The following is a 16086-nucleotide window of genomic DNA, read 5'->3' as shown; positions in this document are numbered from 1 at the left end:
TTGATTCACACAAGGAATGGGGCATGTACTGTTAATAGAAAGCAGTACTAGCGTAGAGTCGACTCATTTAGTTATTCATGCCATGCCTGATCAACGATATAATGAAGCCTGTAGCAACAGGTCTTCATAAGGTGGCGGTAGGGTGGCGTGGAACTGTTTTACGTAATACAATGAATGAATCTCTTACGTTGAGCGAAATAATACAGAGAAATGTTACAAATGTTGATCTAATCCATACTACGACGGACTCCGTTAATCGATAATTTAACAATCTCATCTTAGGTGTGGTCACTTGCAAGGATTATTCACTGCAACTTTTGTGGGCGGAATGACTGCAAAATAACCGCGAGAATATTTAGAAGGCGCGACGGAAACAAGAAACATAGCGCATATTAACCACCGCAAACTAGTAATCGTAAAGACTTCAAGAATCTTAATCATTGCAGGACCGAAACTGCACCGAAGTCAGAACAGAACATCGTCAAGCCGAGAGCTAAAAACAGGACAGAATGGCGAGTACTCGTTGAAACTACACAGGCTGGTGATTAGAAACCCGCTGGCTGAGGACCCTACCAGCCCAACAAAGATACAAACACGCTTCTGCGGGGACACAAAAAGATGAACTACAGAGTTTGGCTCGGGTAATCGAAGCTGCCTATAGCATGAACTTGCAACACATTGCAAAATAAACCAGTGGTTTTAGATATAAAAAACAATGTAGGCAAAAATGAAGGTGCAATTGAACAGGCAAGTTTCCAGCTATTTTCGGGTGTACCATTCTCCTTCTGGTATCCTCTTCATTTCGACCGTCCTGTGTAATCTTGGTTTCTACACTACTGGCGATTAAAACTGCAGCACCGTAAAGATGGCAGGCAACAAACGTCAGATTGGTATGACGTTTACTACATGTCTGGATATGCTAGTTATTAGTGATTTCAGTGCACTCAGACAACTTAGATAGAAGTAACATGATGTACGATGTATGTTCTTCATACAGAGATTACACAGCGGGTTTGTCATCCAGAAATCGCTTTAAGCTGTTGTTTTTTTGTAAGAAAACATTGTTATGCGTGTAAGAACGAGAGACATCTGGCTGCAGGTATCGGAATTCGACAGCGGTTTGTTGTTGTGGGCTGTCCATCCCCACATTGGCCGGATTCCACAACTGTCACGAATATTCACCCATGATCTCAGCGGCCCCATGTGATTACCGCCAGAGAGAACACATGTATTGTTCTGTCGGCCATGTAGGTTCCTACAGCCATGTCAGCTGCCCTGTCACGAAATGGGTTTGTTTGCAGCAGGATAAGCAAAAGCAAGGTCAGTGCGGCGACGTCTGGAACATTACAGATCGTCAGTACGGCAACCACTGTTGCGGCTTTCTTAAATGTTTCAGCTGAGAGAAGCACGTTGGCAATGATGAGCTCAATAACAACACTGGCATGACGTCCTCTTTTCTGACGCGTCCCAGTTCGGCGTACGTCATCATGATAGACGTATCCACATGTGGAGGCTCAAAAGAAACGAACGTTGTCATCGTCATACAAGCTTAGCATTTGGCGTGGTGTGGTGCCTTTGTGTGCTCAATTCTGTCACATCTGGCTCTCGTAACCGGTAGTTTGGACAGCAGGCATTATACTTCTGACGCGTTAAGGCCAGTGGCTGTGTCGTGTTTGCGAGGTCGCCGAGAAGTTACCATTCATCAAGATAATATTCACTGAAATTAGATCTAAGTTATTACCTTCAACTGCTGACGGGCGTTGATCTATATCAACGGGGACAGGTGAAAATGTGTGCCCCGATCGGGACTCGAACCCGGGATCTCCTGCTTACATGGCAGACGCTCTGTCCATCAGAGCCACCGAGGGCACAGATAATAGCGCGACTGCAGGTACAAACTCGCGCACGCCTCCCGCGAGACCCACATTCTCACCTTGTATGTCCACACACTACATTCGTTGTGTCCCACCCCAACACACTCATTACTCATGGAAGACATTCTTACCAAGTTCCGTAAGTTTTCGGGGAATATGTGTGCATCCGCACAGAAGAAGGAGGTCATGGCCGGTATTACCAGAACTATAAACTTACATGGATATGAATCTGTCGCGCTATCCTCTGTGCCCTCGTTGACTCAGATGGATAGAGCGTTTGCCATGTAAACAGGAGATCCCGGGTTCGAGCCCCGCCCGGGGCACACATTTTCACCTGTCCCCGTTGATGTATATCAATGCTCGTCAGCAGTTGAAGGTATTAACTTAATTCCAATTGCATTCTATACGGCTGCAGGTCATCAATGGTGTCTGTTCTGTCGGGCCGGCCGCGGTGGTCTCGCGGTTCTAGGCGCGCAGTCCGGAACCGCGCGACTGCTACGGTCGCAGGTTCGAATCCTGCCTCGGGCATGGGTATGTGTGATGTCCTTAGGTTAGTTAGGTTTAAGTAGTTCTAAGTTCTAGGGACTTATGACCTAAGATGTTGAGTCCCATAGTGCTCAGAGCCATTTGAACCATTTTTTGTTCTGTCGGACATATCCATATAAATACAATGTACACTGAGGTGACAAAGTCATGGGCTGCCTCCTATCGAGCCAGACCTCCTTTTGCCCGGCGTACTGTAGCAACTCGACGTGGCATGGACTCAACAAGTCGTTGGAAGTATCCTGCAGAAATGTTGAGCCATGCTGCCTCTATAGCCGTGAATAATTGCGAAAGTCTTGCCGGTACAGGATCTCTCGGTTATGTCCTATGCACTGTCCTTTTATACGTTGTGTACGCGATATTACCGCCACTACATATGTGCATTTTTCTATTCAATCACTTTTGTCACCTCGGTGTAAGACTACATGTTTCCTGTGCTGCCCGAAGCTACCTCGATGTACAGTGTCAGACTGTTGCCCTCGTCAGGAGATTCCCCACAGCTCACAACCACTCATAACATCTCGACATGTATTGCTGAGAGAATGGCACGCCACCAGTCGCCAGCCACAATAACTGATTGAGTCAAAGTTCATCAGCACTGAAGCTGAAGCAACGCTGAAGCAGCATGGAATCCAAATTCAGTTCGACTCGATGCCCAGCCGAGTTCGACCTCTTGTGGACACCAGAAGTGGTAGCTCGGTGTACTAAATTTTGCACCCTGTACACCACGAAATCGTCTACTAATTTTATCACGTATTCTTCCTGTTATAGTGCCGTGGCACGAAACCTTCGGCAAAGTTTTGGTATTTTTCAACTTTGTGCCTCTGTGGTTGAATCGCTGGCTGGGTGGAATCTCCTTGCGACACAGGCTTGACGTGCGAGTGTGGTCCGCGAGGCGGCATGTGATGGACAGCGACGAGAGTCTTGAGTTAGCAGAGGCGCGAGGAAGGTGGCGACCTTGGCCCTGTGCTGGAGCAGCCCCTGTATGTGCCGGAAAACTACTTGGCCGCACCAGGAGTGATAGCGCGACCTCACTGTGGTTGAGAGCCATTATTTAGGTGCTGTAGTTTGGAAAGGAGCTCACCTTTCGCTTGCAACAGCACTTCGGTTGCACAATACTGGTGTTGTCCGAAGGAGATCGGCGGTTAAAGCAACGGTTGGAGGTCTGTACAGCAGTCACTATATTGCAGCTCCATGCTGGTTACATTTACATAAGAGTACTGGATAGCTCCACGTGAAGGTGAGTAACTTTATTATTGAGTTCTCGCCCATCTGTGTGTTTTACTTGTTCGTCTTGCAAAATTGTAATTGATTCTGTCCTTCTGGGGTACCATTAGTTCCGTTATTTCGTGACTAGTTGTTTGTTTGTTTTAACTGTCCATGTTACAAGGTTGTCATTGAGTTTGCTCTGGTTGGGGTTATTAGTTTTTATGCATTTGTGGGGCCAGTGGTAACTGATTTACGTTTCAGGTCTCATCACGCTAATTTAAGTACGAGTGTGTTGTATTGCCAGGAAGAGTGCACAAGACTGATGAGTGAAATAAAATTAAAATGCAACATTACGGATCTGTAAACCCACTCAGATAGCAACGGATGAATTATAATGCTACACATTTGTTCTTCAGTTAAGTAATTACCTTTTCTAATTGAACATTTCATGTCTCTTAATTTGACGTTCATCTGAAGGAGTTTTGCAACTAAACATTGTTGAAGTTGTTCGGTACTCCTGAACAATAAATGGGTAAATTTTAAATTGCGACACGAGAAAAACTGATGTGTACAAAATGTGCGACAAGGGGATGCGGTTGCAGTTGTTTTTGTATATTTCAAGTGCTTTGCTGAATTGGATTTATGTTACTATTGATTTTAGGTCTGAGTTGCTGGCAGTTTGTTGTTGTAAATTTGTTTGAAGGTTATTACGTGCATTTTTAAGATGACATTGGGGATTTAAAATTTTTTACCTCAAGTAGCTGTCGAGCTTGAGCTGGAATTTTTAATTGATGTTACACTGAAGAAGCAGATAAACTGGTACACCTGCCTAATATCATGTAGGGTCCCCGCGAGCACCCAGAAGTGCCACAGCACGACGTGGCATGAACTCGATTAATGTCTGAAGTAGTGCTGGAGGGAACTGACACCATGAATCCTACAGGGCTGTCCATAAATCCGTAAGAATACGAGAGGGTGGACATCCCCTCCGAACAGCACGTTACAAGGCATCCCTGATATGCACAATAATGTTCATGTCTGAAGATTTTGGTGACCAACGAAAGTGTTTAAACTCAGAAGAGTGTTCTCGGAGCCACTCTGTAGCAAAACTGGACTTGTGGAGTGTCCCATTGCCCTGCTGGAATTCCTCAAGTTCGTCGGAATGCACAATGGAGATGAATGGATGGAAGTGATCAGACGGGATGCCTACGTACGTGTCACCTGTCAGAGTCGTATCTAGGCGTATCAGTGTCCTATATCACTCCAACTGCACACGCCCCACACCATTACAGAACCTCCACCAGCTTGAACAGTCCCCTGCTGACATGCAGCATCCATAGACTCATGAGATTATCTCCACACCCGTACACGTCCATCCGCTCGATACAATTTGAAACGAGACCCGTCCGACCAGGGAACAAGTTTCCAGTCATCAACAGTCCAATGTCTGACTTGACGGGCCCATTCGAAGCGTAAATCTTTGTGTAGTGCAGCATCAAGGATACACGAGTAGGCCTTCGGCTCCGAAAGACCATATCGATTATGTTTCGTTGAATGGTACCGCACGCTGACACTTTTTGATAGCCCAGCATTGAAATCTGCAGCAATTTGCGGAAGGGTTGCACTTTTGTCACGTTGAAATATTCTCTTTAATAGTCGTTGGTCGCGTTCTTGTATAATCTTTTTCCGACCGCACTGATGTCGGAGATTTGATGTTTTACCGGATTCGTGATATTCACGGTACACTCGTGAAGTGGTCTACGGGAAAATCCCACTTCATCGCTACCTCGGTGATACTGTTTCCAATCGCTTGTGTTCCAACTGTAACACCACGTTCAAATTCACTTAAATCTTAATAACCTGCCGTCGTAGCAGCAGTAACTGACTAACAACTGCGCCATACACTTATTGTCTTACATAGCCGTTGCCGACCACAGTGCCGTTATCTGCCTGTTTACATATCTCTGTACCTGAATACGCATGACTATACCAATGTGGCCGGCCGGAGTGGCCGAGCGGTTCTAGGCGCTACAGTCTGGAACCGCGCGACCGCTACGGTCGCAGGTTCGAATCCTGCCTCGGGCATGGATGTGTGTGATGTCCTTAGGTTAGTTAGGTTTAAGTAGTTCTAAATTCTAGGGGACTGATGACCTTAGACGTTAAGTCCCATAGTGCTCAGAGCCATTTCTTTTTTTATATATATACCAGTGTGTTTGGCGCTTCAGTGTATAATTGCCTTGGGCTCAAATTTGTCACTATTGTATCACCGCTATTTTACCCTTGATACTGGATCAATGTAAATATTACCAATTAAGAGTAAGCCTTGTCATTGATACCCTATAAAACAAGAAAATCGTAAAAGCATTAGGACAATGTTTTTAATAACTGTTGAGTAAGAACTGTTTGTTAATAACTTTCTTTTAAAGGATGTCTGAATTAAATTCATCCCGGCACATTACCACTCCTGCGTATCTCCTAGGACACCATTTGCAATTTTCTATCCTTCCTGATGACGCAATTTTAGCGGCCTTCAGTGTAGACGCGGAGCCATAAGCAAACCACGAAAGATCTTACGACGTATAGTCATAGATCAGATAAATAAGACACATTTACTACGTGTCGTGCGAACTGCAGGCGGAGGACGTAAACTCGTGGCTACGAGCGCCATCCTCAGAAGCTTCACTGCTCTGGCGTTCTTTTGCTCTCTGCTCTCTTTGTGTCTGCCGAGGCGCTGCGAAATAAATATCGAGAAATGGCCGCCTCTACATTTCCCCTCCGCAGCAGCAGGAGGAAGCAAAGCGGCCCCGAGAAGACAGCGTGGTTCCGCGCAAATTAACGGGCCACAGACCCCAGCAAGCCAGCGAACACGTCCTTTTCTTTCCCTCTCCTATCCCCTCACCTCCTTCACTTCCTTCCTTTGCTTGAGCACACGTTCTGCGCCTTTTTCGCCTCTTGGCCCGCTTCGCCCTAATAAATGTAATAATTTTAGCTGGAAAACATGCAACACGTACAAGTGAAGGTGTGACAATACTGTTTCTTGTCTATTACTGTTATTTTAAATATTTATTTTTCTCTTAACTGACTCACGGGCTGCAGTCATGCTCCCAAAAAAATCATTGTACGCGACGACACAACAATTTATTAATAACTGTCTTGATCGCTCTTTATCATATTAATCGCATGGTTTCGGGTTTATGCCTTCATTAGATTTGTTAAGACAATGTAGAAAAATTTATCTAACAAAAACAGTGTCAAAAGTCGCTGAAGGCCAAGTCTCCAGAAAAAATCTAACAGTACATATTAAATATAACATGATGGCAGCCATAACATACCACTAGGAGTATTCTGGTATGAGGATCCACGTCAAATACAGTGTTCATAGAAATACATGTATAAGAGCTAACAATGGCCTGAGGGCATCTGGTGCTTATGTCAACCCGAGTCAAAGCCAGTAGAGGACGCTACTACGGTAACATAAGCGTAAATCACCACACATTTACTATTTTAAAATACGATATTTACGATTATTATTTACAAGTGCAATATGTATTATATCTTATGTTTTCTTGTTAGTTGCTATATATTGTATTATATCTTACAGTATATTTTACTGTTAGGCACACATTTAATCCTTGTGTTTTACCTTTCAGATCTCAGGATGACAGAAAGCCGAAACCGGCAAGATTGCGAATTATACAACGTGATTCAGCTGCCCCTACCAATGGTTTTCAAAAATTACGTGGGAATTTTTATATTATCTCGCTTACTACGAGCAAACTGTCGATCCTGCAGAAAAAAAAGAACAGGGCCTTTTTGTAGGAAATTTAGTTTAATTAAATGTTGTACTGGGATAAATTGTCGCTAAAGGCCGTGGTTTTCCAATTAGTCGAATAAAACGTACAAAAGCGACCTTCAAACGTGTTTTTCTTGAATAACTCGTAAACCACGGCCTTCAGTGAAAACGTAACCCGGTACAGAGACTTATTGATAAAGTGCTAAATATGATCGCGAACTCGTATATAGACTTTATGTCTTCAATTCACGACACAACTACCCTGCTCTATGAAATTTTGCAACAAATCAATAGTGTATAAAATTAGCACAAATAAGTCATATTAACACGGATCAAACGCCACAGTGGCAGCTGCGGGAACGAACAGGCTGGTTAACTTCCTAAACAAGGTAAAACTTAAGGCACCCCGATGCCATTCAAAAGTGCCGGACTCTAATTTTCTAGAACGTGTTAAAATGACCGAATGAGATGGTACGAAGAATGGAAATGAAGAACTAACAACGAATGGAAGCATTACAGAGAAATATCCGCTGCAATCGCGACAACTCATTGGCATATCAACCAAAGAGTGCCAAGGGACTTTTATCCAACCATATCACTATTAAATTGAATCAACGAGGGATTAATAAATATCTACATCGAATGCGACTGATTGATTTCTTTCTCTGCACACCGCGGAGACGAAGAAGGACCATACAAAATTACGATATCCCGAAAAGAAAACCACGGCACGTTGAACACTAAAACAATTGCGTGCAATGGAGTACAAAGTCTTTACCATGTTACCGCTCTCTCGGAAACAACGTATGTCAGAGTTTATAAACTTCTGTACACAATTCTCAACGAGTTGGGAGTGTCCATAATAGCAGGCACTGAAAATTTATATCCTGCGAGTAAGTCAAGATAAGTTCTTTTGTTGTAGAGGAGCAACCGTAGCTATCCAAAATGACAGAAGACTAATGGAACTACACAGTGTAATACCTGCATACAGGACTTTTACTACAAATTTATGAAAATTATGTAACTTATTTTGTAAAATAACTTAATTTTTCTTCTGTAATGGAAGTAATATTGTTATTAGTGTGTATGTATCCTTTTACATGGATAACAGTCAAAATTACCTACTATTAATACATGGGTACATGCTCATGAGACCAAACGTCAGTTACTTAACTACCAAATGATCTAAAAATTTTAGGTAATATCGCCGCGTTTGCGCATAATTTACATCAGCTCATAGAATAATCACCGTTCTGCTTCTTGTCGCTTTTTCTATATGGTTATGACAACAGCTTTCCAAATTTGACTTCACAGTTTGTAAAAACATATTCAGTTTTATTAAAAGTTCCGTAATTAAATGAAAACAGGATTCCACTTTGCTGTAACTGTAGTTAAAACTCTTTCAAAAAAGCTACTGTCGATCGGACTGTTTTAAGTCAGGCCTCTGATGTAGGGACTATTCTCGAGAACCAATAAATACTGCTCATTTCAACAAAATTGATTTTATGTGAAATTCACGTCACATAGGCAATTTAAATGGCTCTGTTTATTCGACTGAATAGAAAGGCAATAATTTCAAGAAAACTTACAATGAATACCCAACTGCAAACGGTGCAGTGCTTCGGGGTGGCCAGCTTTAGTACGTTTTAACGAGAAAAAATATTACACTCGCGGGCAACAGAACAAAACAGTAGCGATACTACACACTCTGCTTTGTAGGTTGGTCTGTTTATTATCTTTGCTTTTGTGGAAAACTATTGCTTTCTTTTACGGGAGCATTGTATAACTCTTTCGACAGTGCGCAGAAGTTGAGTGAGAAAGTGACGTGTAATTCGCAGACGTGAACGGTCACTATTAAGTATGTAACAGGGCATAAGTCAGAGTCGTTTTCTGCTGCTCGAGGTCAAAGATTGCGACGAACTTTAAAATAGCATTCGCAAAAACGCGATAGCGTTTTGCCACAGAAACAAACGATTTTTTTCACCTTTGAGCCTTGCGAAATCTGACACAGGAGCAGGGGGATCACAGTTAGGTTTTAAACACAAACAAGCCGTAACATTATCTCGCAGAAACAAACGAAATGTCGCCTTCCCTTCCACATTGCGATAACAATCTGCCACCGAACCAAACAAAAGAGGTTAAAAACATAACCTTTCAGTTTTTAACAGGCAGCCAGCCGGGGTGGCCGAGCGGTTCTAGGCGCTACAGTCTGGAACTGCGCGACCGCTACGGTCGCAGGTTCGAATCCTGCCTCGGGTGTGGATGTTTGTGATGTCATTATGTTAGTTAGGTTTAAGTAGTTCTAATTTCTAAGGGACTGATGACCTCAGAATTTAAGTTCCATAGTGCTCAGAGCCATTTTAACAGGCCGTAACTTTATCCACTCAAACAAACGATATGCCGCTAACCCTCACAGCTAGTGGATCTCATGACTTCTCTGCGCTGCGTGGTTCACTTATTCCTGTCAAATGCGCACTGTAATTATGCTTTTAAGAAGTGATGGATACATTTGTTGTAAGGAAGAAAAGAGAACGAATTCCTAGTCCTAGCGGAATTAAAAATGGATATAACAAAGATATAAGTATCTATATCTACATCATACTTCTCAAGCCACCTGATGGTATGTGGCGGAGGGTACTTTGGGTACCACGTGCGAAAAAACATCCTATAGATGTTCGAGCTCACATGCGGCTCCTCTTCGTCAAAATATCTTGGCTCAATTTCGTCTAGGAGTTGAACCACACGTGTCGCATTACACGCCCTAAATTTTATACTTGTGACCCTTTGGTTAAATTGTCTGACTGAAGGCAAGTTTGCGAAATATAAAGTTAACATCGCATATAATAACAGTAATAATAATATCGAGAACTAAATTAACGACCCATAAATGGGTCGCGCCCCACAGTTTGCGAACTACTGCTTTATAGTAGAAGTTTATCGCGGTTTTGTTTGTTGTCGAGGTTGTTTGTATGTTGTGAGCCTGTGATGTGTATTAGGAAGACTGAGTTAAGTTTGCTCATCTTCTCTCGACCGCTGAGCCTCCGCAACTGCCGCGTATGGTCTGCGGGTTACTAGATTCTCTGCTTCAATGTATGGAATGTTGAACTCGGCAGAAAGTTTCTTTTTTGTTTCTGCTTCTACTCTGCACACCTTTTATCCAATGATTCCCTTCACATTGAACACAAATGGGATTTAGGTTTGAGCACTTCTCGGCTGACTAATTTTCACCATAAGTTTCACAACGTTTCTGAGAACGACATACACTACTAATGGTTGTATCTTAGGCGACTGAAGCATTGTCTAACTGTTGCTACAAATGGTAGGACTTGACAGCTCATCCTGTACATGCTTACGCATTCCCGCAAGTTTTGGGAAGGATGATCAATGTTTCTCATTAGATTAGTCATACGTCTGGTGGTTAGACTTTTTGCCGTTGATTTTGTGGCTTGTATTAATTCATCAGTAATGTTCAGCTCAACCTTACGGATTACACCGTGACGGATTAATCTCTGCTTACTATGAAACAGCGACGATTCTGCCACGTTGTTTGCAGCTTCTTCGAAAGTTAGATGTATTCTAATTTTGTTTCTCCACACAGGTCTGATATTTGTTACGTTCCTTCGGCAGTCTAGTTTTGCTTGGGAAACCGTTTTTCCCAATGGCGTCAGGTGCATGTTAGCATCATTGCCAGATTTCATACGCACGAATTCTGTGTCTGTCACCCTGACTGTATCAGCATTATTGACTACAGTACGTGTGAAACGTCCCCTTTGAACAATTGTACATGACTGTGTTTAAACTGACACACAATATTTTTTTTTTTTAGCGCAACGCAATCTGACTTTCAGAAATCCCTACAAAAGAATGGCCCTGACTAACATTAACCTATACCTTTCACAAATCACGTACCTCACAAAAATCTTCGTTACTCGAACTACTGCAATACAGCGAGCGCCACTACTGCCAGGTAAATAAAAGATTCAAACTACGGAAGGTACTAACTACTGATAGGCATAGTTAGCAAATGAAAGATTTTAATAGAGAACAAACAATGTATTTACCTTAATAGTGTTGAAATATCATAATATACATAGCAGTTCATGACATCCAGTCTTACAAATTTCAAAACTCCGCCATCTCTCTCCCCACATCCACCACTGCTGGCGGCTCACCTCCAACTGCGCAACGCTACGCGCTGTTCGCATCCAGCTGCCCAACACTACAATGGCAGACAACAATGCAAACTAGCCACAGACTGCACACAGCACAGCCAGTGATTTTCATACAGAGCGCTACGTAACGTTGCCAATAAGAAAACATAAACAGCCTACTTACATAGCCCCCATGCTCCCCACAAAAAATTTTACAAATTGTTTTGGGCAGTGGCCAATAATGAGTTGATAAAATTTTTCAGAATTACAATAACAAAGAAATCAAATGCACACACTTATTGATACAATGTTAGTCAAAAGCTAAAATTTTCTCACAGTCCATAAAGACAGTCCTGATCATTCATCACAGTAAAACTGCCGTTTCTTTTCTCAAAGTCTGAGCAGTAAAAGACAATGCACACGGAAGTAGTGGATTTCCATGCAGTCTTGAAGAAGTAGTGTTGTCCTTCCAACGGAAAGACAGTGCTGACTCTTGACATGCTGACAGGTAATGGGCCACAACAGAGCAAACCCACCGCAGTCAGTCGAAGTTTTGAGGAATATTGGTAGGTAGGTCATCACAGAACAGACCACTGCAGTCTTGTTAGAGATTACGGAATTGGTGGGCCACCAGAGGTGCAGACCCAGTGCATTCCTTGTAGAAATAATGGTATTGGTGGGCCATCAAAGATGCAGACCCACTGTAGTACTTGTAGAGACGGCCAGCAGCCATCTGTTGCAACTGTTCAGGTGCACAATCACCATCAAAAAGTCTTGCGGACAATATAGCAAGTCCATAAATCACCACTTGTGCACTCACAAAGTTTTTGGAATTGTCCTTAGAACCAGCAATGCTGTTATCCAGTCCCTTGCTGAATTATTAACATACGTGCAAACACTAACAGTCCCTACTTCTCACATATTGTGCATTACTATGACCTATAGAAAGGTGTGCAGTCAAATGTAACTTAATTTGAAGAACTGGTGTTTATATTACTATAAATTTAAAACATAAGAATACAATTACAAAGGTACAAAATACATCATTAAAGAACATAACAATACAGATAACATTTGTGGTAATGCAGGCTTTACAAAAGAATAGAAATAAACATATACATCACTGTTACAGGAATTATGACATAAGTACATATATAAAAGATCAGAATAACCTTTGAAACATCAACTTCACACATGAGCACTAAAACAAAACAGAATAAATAATGTCTAAACATCTTTACAAAGAAAATAACATGTTATTAGAAAAATTCCACAACATAACTCATATCAGCTAAACACATAAAGACAGGAAAAACACAAATATGCAACAGTACATAAACACATAGCAGAATAACACAAGAGGAAAGGGCAGGGTTTGTTTTCAGTGTAACATTTGGTACTGCAGTGCAACCTAAAACTTCATTCCATAGATCTTTCGTCTTATTTCAACATTTGTTTTCACCAAAACATCCTATCCAAGCATGCTTTCTGTATTTATATGTTCACATATTTCTTACCTCATTATTTATTTTCCATTATCTTACATCATTTATTTCCAAGAAAATCCTACCTAAACTTGTTGTCTCTAAACCCTACTTTTTTGATCATATCCTCTTTCAAAATACTTTTTTGGCCAAACCATTTTCTTATAGCTTCTCAATGCATTTCTTCCAATTCATCACAACTCGTTCTCTCATATAGTCTACCCCATCTTAAGCTAACTTAGATCTACTGAGCTCAGATATATACACTAAGGGACGAGGCAATGCAGCAGCGCTTGACAAATTAACACAAACAGCAAGGACAAAAAAAATACAAATTGGCAAAGTAAGCAACAATATTACAACTAATATAAGGCAGTGAGCAGCAAACAAGAAAAATAAATCAGTAGTAAACTGGCTTAGCAGAGTAACACAAAGTCAAATTCAGTAACACTATGCCTAGCAAACAGCAGCAGCAAATGAAATAACTTATATCTAAACATGACATAGCTCAAGCAGAAAAAAATATTACACTAAAGGAAACAATGCAGACAAGGGAAATGTATATTCACATCGTAATGTCTATGTAATTAAAGTGGTGCACCACAAAAACTAATTCTACAAAAAATTACCAAGTACTTGAAAAGAAAATTATATATGCAGTTACTTTTATTAGTCCCTTCTTATTGTTCTTTCCATTCCAAGAGCTCCTTTTACGAAGAATGTGGGTCATAAAATAATTATTTAATAGATCATAATAGTGTTGAAAAATATACATAGCAGTTCATGACATCCAGTCTTACAAATTTCAAAACTCCGCCATTTCTCTCCCCACATCCACCACTGCTGGCGGCTCACCTCCAATTGCGCAACGCTACGCGCTGTTCGCATCCAGCTGCCCAACACTACAATGGCAGACAACAATGCAAACTAGCCACAGACTGCACACAGCACAGCCAGTGATTTTCATACAGAGCGCTACGTAACGATGCCAATAAGAAAACATAAACAGCCTACTTACACGTGTTAAGGTCGTTTTTATATCGGTTCTGAAGGACTTTTCATTATGCAAAGCAGTATAACTTCTATCTGGCACAATAGAAAGTTCCAAGTTATCGTAATACAATACCTTTAGAGCCAGCTCGTCAGTTTTATTCAGTAATTTCTTTGCTTTTGCCTGCCGCTTATTTTTCTTTGCACATGTCTCATCAGATAAACGTTTGCTTTTCAACTTACATTCTGTGGCGTCGACATACATATTCAAGGGCTCAATGACTTCATTCTGGTTAATTGGGGGCACAGCTTCACTTACATCTGCGTACCCATGTCTCATGTGTTGCCAGATTGTCCGTTTTCGGCTGTGAATTGACATGGCCAGCTTCACCGTATCGTCCGTCAACCATACTTTTAGTAGTCACTAACGGTTATAGAACGCCAACAAAACACTACTAGGCGCTGCAACTGTCGTTGAATATTGAAAAATTAGTAACTCCAGGACAAACGTATTTAAGAACAGTTTACAAAAGATGACGTGGGATTAAGTTTATAGGAAACCAAATGCTGCCATAAAAATTAATCTGTTCCACGATAAATTCATACCATTATTTGAAAGTACCTTTCCATATAGACTAATCAGAAAAGCCGCATGGGTTACTGGAGTCATTAACATAACTTCTGAAAGGAATAATGAAATGTGACTGTTGGCAAGAAATAGAAAAAGATCCAACGGTAGTTGCACACTACAAAAACTATTAAAAATTTCTAAGGGTACCTATTTAGAATCAAGGAACTTGCACATAATGTCAGAAATTACTAATTCAAACAGTAGACTTAAATCTATGTGGAATGTATTGAAATAAGAGGGAGAAAACCATGCCGAAGGACAGAACAATGTCACTATTGTTTTAACTGGAAGGACTATATCACTCACAGCCACCTGCTATGTTTAAAATTATTAATTAAGTGTAGTAGAATACATAAGGATAAACAGTTCAAGAGAAATATCGAAGCAGTATGTTGAAATACCAACTCAAACAAAATTCAATCATTTGGGTACCTGCACCACTTTTCTTTCTGGAACCAAAAAAATTGTGTATTATCTTAAAAATGAAAGCTCGTCAGGATTTAATAATGTTTACAACAGAGTTCTACAAACTTGGACCCATATAATAAGTTCTGTCTTTTCTGAACTACAGTAATTCATCACTAAATCAGGACATTCGTTCTAGAGAAATCGAAATACGCCGTCTTTAAACCCCTCTATAAGAAAGGTGATAGAAGAGCTGTCAGTAACTACCGACCTGTTTCACTACTGCCATAATTTCTCAAAACTTTCGAGAAGGTGACGTATTCTAGAATATTACCCCACCTTGCAAGGTGGTGATAAGGAATCAATAACTGAAATCTGTATTTAATAAAATTAAAAAGCACTTGTAAATGGTCAGGATGTAGCCATATTTACACATAAATGTGTCATGCTAATTTAAAATGACTCGTTCCATGTACAAATGATTCCTGGAAACTAACTGACCAGACTGCAATTAGAAGAATCGAAGGACATGAAAGGGATGCAGCAGTTGAGAAGGGAGTCAATATCAACATGTACAATTAGCAAGTAGTAAAGGATACCGAGAAGAAATTTGGGAAATGAATTAGTGTAGAGAGAAGGAATAAGACATTTGAAGCTTGCCTATAACATTGTAATTATGTCAGAGACGGAAAGGATTTCTAAGAGTCGTTAAACAGAATGAATAGTGTATGTTACTGCAGAAGATGGACCATTGTGGAACAAAGGGTGTAGCACACAACTGGTTCACCTCTTACTTTAAGAACAGAAGGCAGAAGGACATTCTCTGCAGTACTGAGAATGGCTATGACTTGCAGTCCCGTTGGGATAGAGATAACTGTGTGTGTCTGTGTGTGTGTGTGTGTGTGTGTGTGTTGGGGAGTGGGGAGAGCTGCGAGGGGGGGGGGGGGGGGGGTTGCCCGAAGGGTAGGTGTTGGGGCCGCTACTGTTAGTCATATAAACGAATAAA

The sequence above is a fragment of the Schistocerca nitens genome, chromosome 6 (assembly GCF_023898315.1).
Source record: "Schistocerca nitens isolate TAMUIC-IGC-003100 chromosome 6, iqSchNite1.1, whole genome shotgun sequence".
Classification (NCBI taxonomy): domain Eukaryota; kingdom Metazoa; phylum Arthropoda; class Insecta; order Orthoptera; family Acrididae; genus Schistocerca; species Schistocerca nitens.
The sequence above is the reverse complement of the archived record's forward strand: the minus strand, read 5'-3'. Positions refer to the sequence as shown.